The following is an 8,689-nucleotide window of genomic DNA, read 5'->3' on the forward strand; positions in this document are numbered from 1 at the left end:
CCATGGACCGGAAGTAGATGGGCGTGACTTCGCCACTCTATTTGGAGCAGGCTGGAGAAGGCGGGAGTTGAACTCTGTCACTGTCGAGCCGTTGGTGGCCGACTCCGCCTACTAAGGGCTTCTCGGCAACTCTGCAGAATCCTATGGGTGACGTCACGGACCCTACGTCCATTTATATATACAGTCTATGGTTATGACCAGGCCCAGGGGTGCACATAACTGGTACGCAGGTACGCGCAACAACGTATTGTGAAGCTTTACCAGAAGGCGGTTAGATCACCGGACGACAGAGTCGGTCTCCGTGTGCACAGACAGGGCTGCTGTTAACGTTGGTCTGTACAACGGAATTGAGCCAAAACTACGCCACCCGGCCGCGGAGGGAGACTCCCCCCCCTTCACTGGAGAACTGCGCTAAAACAGCTGATCACAACGGTCACGCGCTGTGGTCACGGAGTACTCCACTCGCACCCCCCCACCCCATTGACGTTTGCGATACAGAGGGCATCATCAAATAACTTTGAGTGGAGCCAGAAGTTGGAGTACCAAACACTGACTCCAGGTACTCATCTGAGTACCTCACTGAGAAAGTTATGTGCACCCCTGATTAAATATATATATATATATTACACTGCACTTTACTGCTTCGTTTGCACTACTGGTACTTTACTTGTTGTTTCAGTCTGTATTTGTTTCTATGTTCTTCTGTGCAATGACAATAAAGTTGGATCCAATCTAAACCTCTAAAAATGGTTTGGAGAAGTGTAACCTACACCTTCTCATGAAATGAGTTAGTTGGGAAGCTTTAGGCTGCAACCCATTTATTCCAGCCCATCCCATATCATCGATCGAGAATCCAGATTGCCCCAAAGGAAGCCTTTCCTGTTCAATAGCATGTGTACTTCCATCAGAGTCTCCCCAACATGTTGTCAATACTTCCTGCACTTTGTGAGAAGCTCTCTGCAGGCAATCTCCACGAAGATCAATTACATGTCACACAGAATGGCAACTGTCACATGCAGGAAATCCTGACAGGTCTGTTAAAGAGACTGTGTGGTCTTATCATGACAAAGCCCAGTTAAAAGTTGGGTTCATTAATTTCCCCTTGGCTGGTTTTAATTATTTAGGAGCCTCGTACTGAATAATGTAAATCCACACACACACCTTCTGCCTGCAAATCCACAGCAGCTGGAAAATGATTTTCCCAATTACACTGCTGTTTGCTGAGAAAACACATCCCAGTGCACTGAAGCCAAAGAGTTCCTCCTCAGAGTCGTTTGATATGCAAACTGGCCACCAATCTCCAATTTGCCACCACTGTAATTGTAAACATTAGCAGAGAGGAGTTTACATATGGTCACACTCCCAAACCTTCCAGCTGCCTTAAGTGTTGTCGGGCTTACATCCATCTCTCTGCTTGGATGTCTATAATGGAGCCTAAAATAGATTTGAATGACTCTCGCTTGGTCTACCTTTGTGTGATTTCATTTGGACTTGTGGGTTTTCTCTCTTTCACCTCTTTTGTAACAAGTTATTAAATGCAAGTCCTAGTACTAAACCCAACAAATGGTACCCTAAGATACCGACCTAACACACAGTTTGTCACACTATTAAAGATGGTTGCACAAAGGTCCTCTGTCATGGATCGCGAGTCCTGGATCTTGAGTCGTGGCTGTGGTCCTGGATCATAAGTCCTGGATGGATATCCTCGTGGATTCATCTTCCTATTATACACACATGCATTTCCAAACATTTGGACTACCTATGTTGCAAATGTATTATCTTTTCAATTTACACACGGCATCTATTGCACGTCTGTCCGTCCTGGGAGAGGGATCCCTCCTCTGTTGCTCTCCCTGAGGTTTCTCCCATTTTTCCCTTTAAACTGTGGGTTTTCTCTGGAAGTTTTTCCTTGTACGATGTGAGGGTCTAAGGACAGAGGGTGTCGTATTGTCATACTGATATTCTGTACAAACTGTGAAGTCCACTGAGACAAATGTAACATTTGTGATATTGGGCTATATAAATAAACATTGATTGATGATTGATTGATTGAAAGGCTCAATACGTTCCCTGTCATCAAAGAGCTGGTGGCTCTGCAGAAAGGTGCAGGTATTAGGCCTCTTATCAAAATGAAGTGTCCTGCTTCTCTCTCTGTCTAGTTCCTTTTCGAAGAACGTTGTATTTTAACGTATTCACTTTAAACAGATAAAGATCAAAGAGTAACACACAGCTAGGCAAGCTTAGTTCAAAGCTGAGGATGAATCAGTGCAGTGTTGAAGAGCTCTTATTTTCATTTTTTTTCAACTTTCAACCTGAGTTCCAGAAATAAGTTGAAAGGTTTGCACATCCTTCACACATGAAAATATTTTCTAGCATCTTCTCAGGTTTGCTGAACAATTTACCAGGAACAAGTCCATCACAAAGTACTGTCTATATTGTGGAACTTACATTATAAAGTGTTGTGTTTTTCATGACAATCCTTTTATTTATTATGCTTTATTCATTGTTGCTGTTATCAATAACGGTCCTTACATGTATGTCAACAAAAATTGACTTTACAAAGTGTAATTGGAGACACACATGAGCCACCACTGAGGACATGCCCCAAATGAGACTGTAGCTTAGGCTGATATAAGAAAGCAGAAGTGTCTCCTAGCTTCTCTGCTAGAAGACTGAGGACTGTGAGTTAACAGGGGAAGAATACAGTAACGATGCCAAATTGACCAAAGATATTTTTTATTTTTCGTTGGATTCTAAGCGCTGGACATCTTTGCAAATATGAAATGATGTCCAATGAAGCAAATTGAATTGGGTTAAGTTAAACTGAATCAAACTATCAGCAACTTTAAGAAGACAGAAGCAGATGACTACTGAGAACTTCTTTCAGTCAATCACACTTATGTTTGATGTAGTTATAATTGTTTAACTCTCAGTAAGGTGACGCGTAAGCAGGTGTATTATCGAGCTGTTCATAGTTTTGCCAGCTAGTGATAGAAGATTAAAATTCATCCTCTCACCATTTATGTTCCTTTATACACAAGTTACACGACCATCAAGCACTGGAATACTCTTCCAGTTGAACTTAAAACCTGTACCGATTTTAACTCGTTTTCTTATGGTGCAAAAAAAATGATATTAAGCAACCAGTCATGCCAACATTAATTACACTGTAATATGAGTTTTTTTTATTTGAACTGTATTCAGTATATTTGAAGTGTACTAAGTATTATGTTTCTAACCTGTATTTAAATCAGGCTTTGTAATTATTTGAGTGACCGNGTTACACGACCATCAAGCACTGGAATACTCTTCCAGTTGAACTTAAAACCTGTACCGATTTTAACTCGTTTTCTTATGGTGCAAAAAAAATGATATTAAGCAACCAGTCATGCCAATATTAATTACACTGTAATCTGAGTTTTTTAATTTGAACTGTATCGTCATACTATATCTTACATATTTTTATTTAAGTGTATTTGAAGTGTACTAAGTATGATGTTCTCAGGCTTTGTAATTATTTGAGTGACCGAGATCATGTAGTGTATTTCAAGTGTACTATGTATTAATTTATTGAGCTGTACTTAAATCAGGTTTTAAAATGTTTTGACTGATAGAGATCATGCAATGTTATTATTTGTTTATTGATTGTTATGAACCTGCCTGAGGACCACAGATGGACATTAGCTATGAGCTATAATCTGGCATATTGCATCTCTTCTCTTTGCTGAGATTAATATTTTTGTATGCATGGTCCTTCTATAAATAAATACAAATACAATCTGGGAGGGGCCTGTTGTGTTTTTGGTAAATTAGAAATCACAAAAAATAATTCACCATGGTATAATGATTAACTTGTACCACTACTGTTGTGATTTGTTTTTGGGTGCATGAAACTATTAAAAAAGCATAAAAAAGAAAATGTGTTTTTGGAAAAACATCATGCATCACCAGGTACAGGGGATCATCTTTCAAACAAAAAAGACATATTTGCAAACATCAAGTATATCAATCAGACTGGTATCCTTGTGGATCTCAAGGTTTGTTTTATTGTCTCCGCCGTGTCATTTTTCAAAAGAATCAGTCAAAAGCCACAAAACAAATTGTTAGTTGATGACAGAAATAATCTATAGAGACTTTTTTCACTCAAAAGAAAGTGATGAGCTTGAGCTTTGTTCAGGGGGCCTTAGGGACCCCTTCAAAACAGAGAGAGGGTCTCAGTCATCTTAATGGGGCTCTGCTCAGAGAAAAGTATGATTAATGGGACAAAAAGATGAAGAACTATGGAGAGGTAACCATATATCCTAAGACATCTAATTAACCTTGGCTGTCAGATTGTAGTTGTACAAGCATTTTAATCATGGGTTAGCACTGGATTTACAACCTATTTCCAGAAAAGGGTTGATCAGAGGAAACGGATATTTTTGCTATCTTTCATTAATCTCTAAAAATAGTATCATGTATGGATTCCATTGTGTGCAAACTTCACACATAACATGATATACACATGAGCTGTATTCACCGCAGCAACAGTATTGAGCTAATGCTCGGTTCACACACAGCAGCCAGATCAGAGCCTTCCACCGCACACTGAAGGAGTGAGTTATTGTTCTCCGGGGAAATAAAGTCTAATTGATAATTACAAGGAGAGCAGACAGGACTAGGTATCGGCCCACACATTCTTTTACCACTACAGAAAATGTGCACAGCATGCTAAATACTATACCAATATTCATGTATATTGCAAAATAAATGTCTGTTGGTATATGCGCCTAACTGACACTTCAATCCATGGCAGATGGAAAATAGTATTGGCAACATTTGGAAAGCTATTATTGTGAGAGCAATTGAAGATATGAATGCTGCACGGTAATAAGGAGTTATTGTACTGTGTACTAAGAATAATGGGCTTTCCACACAGTGTGTGTGAGAGTTTCCAGGTTCACTGATTTTTTCCTTCATGAAGTGGCCAGCCAGTTTCTTGTGGCATTCAGCCGGCCACATCTTTTCATTGATTGTTTGCAAGCGACCAGCTGCTGCACTTAGGGTGGAAGGCTGCAATAGTGGCCCTCAAAAACATTCAGGTAGCACAATATTATCAGAATCTACGCCGCCAAACATCCCCCTGCAAACACTACTGAGGTGCAATGTTTCTAAATATCAATGATGCTTCAAAAGCTACGTCTCTGGAGGCAGCTTTAGTCGTGCTCACTGTCAAACAAGCCACTGCATAGTGCGAGACAATGAATAGATTATGAGATTATCCCTAGTGAGGAAATCATGTTGGAATCATGTTGGAATCATGGACTAATCATTTGAACAATTATTAATAGTTACTAGGTAACGGAAAACACACATTGACACCAAAAGAGGCCCTCTAATATCAGCTTATCAAGTGTAAATGTGGGCCAACAAACAAAAGTATAAGCTGATATTGCTAAAAGCATCATACTGCGAAGAACTGCCTTGATTCTCAATGGAGTTCAGCGATATTTCAAAAAGTTGTTTCAGCTTATGCTCGTACCCTCTGATCATAAGTAGAACAACTAAAAAGCAGTGAATGTCAAAAAAGGTTCCCATTAGAATATCTGTTCATGAAGCGTCCTTGCTACCAGAAATATAAACAGCTCTCTTTTCATTTGGAGCAGTCCCACTGCATAGCAGCATACATGTTTAAATATTGGAGGTCATCTTGTCTTGCATAGCCAGATCTAAATTCTGCACCAAGGGAGAAGAGAAACTCGTTTTTTATTTCTCCAACCTATCACAACCGTTAAGCACAGGATGTAGAGAACAGAAAACACAAATAGCAGAAGTGGACATGAAATATGTCTAAAATAAGGAGCCAAAGGCAAATGTATCGGCATAGTCTGCATCCTGTGAGTCAAACTACAAGTGGACTAATTCCTCCACATTCTCCTCAAACAGTGCACTGCGACTGCTGTGTGCACAACTCACTGACAGATGGGCCGTCAGACGCAGAGACCGACTGCTGCCACCTTGGCTTTGCTTCCTTTACAGACAGGGAGTCTGCAGCTCTCAGATTAACTGTGCCACTTGGATTTCTTAGAGATATTTGTTGTTTTTCATTTTGAGCCTTTAAATTATTTTATTAACTATATATTTTCCTGGATTATAATTTATAATGCTTTAAGGCAAGGCAAGGCAATTGTATTTATATAGCACTTTTCAGCACGTGGCGATTCAAAGTGCTTTACAGATTAAAAGCAAACGACATTTAAGAACAAATACAGCATAAATACATTATTAAAAAGGCATTTAAAAACAGGCATAATAAGCAAAGTGTACTTTACCCTGTACATTATGTTGTATGTCATCCTTATTGTTGTTCGGTTGTTTTTATGTTACATGTGTAACTAATGTCCTGCAGGTCACCCTTGAAAAAGAGATCTTTTGATCTCAAGGGGCTTTCACCTGGTTAAATAAAGGCTACAAACAAACAAACAAAGGTAATTAAATAAATTAAATAAATAAACACAGCAGGTACAGAATCCATGACTAAAAAGGGATACTGCAGTGTGAGAGTGGGCAGCTCAATTAAAAGCAGCGGCAGCGGCAGAAAGGTTAGTGGCACAGTTGAAGAAGTTAGAGAAGCAGAGTGAAAGTGATGGCGGTATGAATATGTGGAGGGGAGTGATGGCATTGATGTGTGGTTTGTTTTTAAAAAACGATATTACCCAAGCGAAGTACAAGCACTTCAAAACGGTGTCATATAAATCAGTAAATGTATGAAGGTTTTTTATAGATCAAGACAGAGAGGGAGAGAATAAAAGAGTGACAGAGAAACAACAAAGACATCTTCAGTCTTCTTTACAATTCAAACATCTGAAAATAATGTGAATGTCAGATCTCCTTGTCCTTTAAATTCTGGAACATGCAAACCAATCAAACTAAATGGATACTTTGATTTTGTACTTGAATACATTTAAATTTTAATGCTGAAAAGGAGGACATAATATTATCATAGCTCATCCTGGTCCCTCTTTTGAAGTCTGGGTGGTCAGTATAGTTTTGGTTGAACCCTCAACCCTCTCCAGCGTTCTCCTTTGAAGGTTCTGTGTTTCAAACATTAAAACCTCCTTTGCTCTCCGACTGACTGTCTGCGACAATGACAGGCGGATTTCTCATGAAAGAAAATGGCTTCATCTCTAAGGGCTTTCGCAGCCCTTGAAGAGTAATTTCCACCGACTTAGACATGTCAGTGCTGCAGACCACATAGTGAGTTGAAAAGAAGTATAAGAGCCCAGCGGGTGCCATGCATCAAGGTGGGGACAGGGATAAGGATGTACTGAGGCACCTGCAACAAAGTATCCCACAGTCCCCCGGAAACAGGCACCGACGCGTGTGCCTGTGGCTGCTGTGGGAAACAGAAACTCAACAGCGGGACTACAAAAGGCCCGAAGAAGACTCCGCTGTGGGCTGGAGGACAGAGAGGAGGAGGCCTGTCTCAAGGGACACAATTAATTAAGCCTTGCTGAGACTGTCAAAGATAGGAGCTGCTGCGTAAAAACAACATGTTTCTAATGCCTGGCTGTGATAACAGGTGGGCAAGTCTGTGTCGGAGCCTGCCGTCTGTGTACCAGATATCACAGAAAATGAAAGAGTGGGCTTCAGAGAATAAAACAAAGAAAGAGAGAGAGCTATAGTAATGTTTGGTGGAACTGTATTACAAATCTATCGATGTAGTACCTTAACTATAAGGGATTATAAATCAATATGAGACTACCCGCTATCCTTCCTCCACATATCACCTAAACAAGATGACTGAAGTGTTACACATATTTATCTATCTTCTTCTTTTTTTAAGATCCAATGAGACAGGAACTTTCAGCCATTTGTTCTCACTCCAAATTGATCCGATTCACGATGCGGTCAACCTGAACAGACCAAAATAGAGACAGAACATCAATCCTGGCAGCTGCTTGATACAACAGCATCTCAAGAGCAGCCACAGTTGAAAAGAGAAGCAATAAATGGCATGTTGACCTGCACTCTGCAGTTAACATACTCTTATCTGATGTTTGTTCTGCCATGATAATAACGCACCATGTGGTCAGTTCCGACAGCAAGCAAGCTTGGACCATTGTGGTGTTTGACATATTGATTAAGCCCAAGACCTGCAGCCATTCAACGGTAGGGCTGAATGATTAATCGATTTTAAATCGAAATCGCGATTTTAAATGATGTGATTATCAAATCGCAAAGCCTGCAATGTTTTTTAATGTTTTTTTCTTTGTTCTTCTTGTGTGTCAGTCATCCACACCAATCAGAAGTGCTGTGCTCCACATGTACCAGCCATTGTTAACCAATCAGAAGTGCTGTGCTCCACATGTACCAGCCATTGTTAACCAATCAGAAGTGGCCCATGATAGAAGGTGATAGACAGATTGATCCAATCACCTGCCAAGTATTTTTGAAAGTGCCTGCCTTATACTTGGCAGGTGATTGGATCAATCTGTCTATCACCTTCTATCATGGGCCACTTCTGATTGGTTAACAATGGCTGGTACATGTGGAGCACAGCACTTCTGATTGGTGTGGATGACTGACACACAAGAAGAACAAAGAAAAAAACTAGGGGTGCACCGAATGGGAAATTCTTGGCCGAAACCGAAAATAGGAAACAGTTAGCCGAAAACCGAATGCCGAAAGGCCGAAAATGATTAATAGA

The 8,689-nt window shown here is 40.2% G+C and overlaps 1 protein-coding gene across 1 annotated transcript in view; it reads left to right on the forward strand.

The window, feature by feature from the left end:
• LOC104950346 (nuclear receptor corepressor 2-like) overlaps positions 1–8,689 on the forward strand; it is a 40,665-nt gene that overhangs the window by 798 nt on the left and 31,178 nt on the right. The gene's annotated exons all lie outside the window — the stretch shown is intronic.

The sequence above is a fragment of the Notothenia coriiceps genome, unplaced genomic scaffold (assembly GCF_000735185.1).
Source record: "Notothenia coriiceps isolate Sejong01 unplaced genomic scaffold, NC01 NC01_scaffold00000339, whole genome shotgun sequence".
NCBI lineage: Eukaryota > Metazoa > Chordata > Actinopteri > Perciformes > Nototheniidae > Notothenia > Notothenia coriiceps.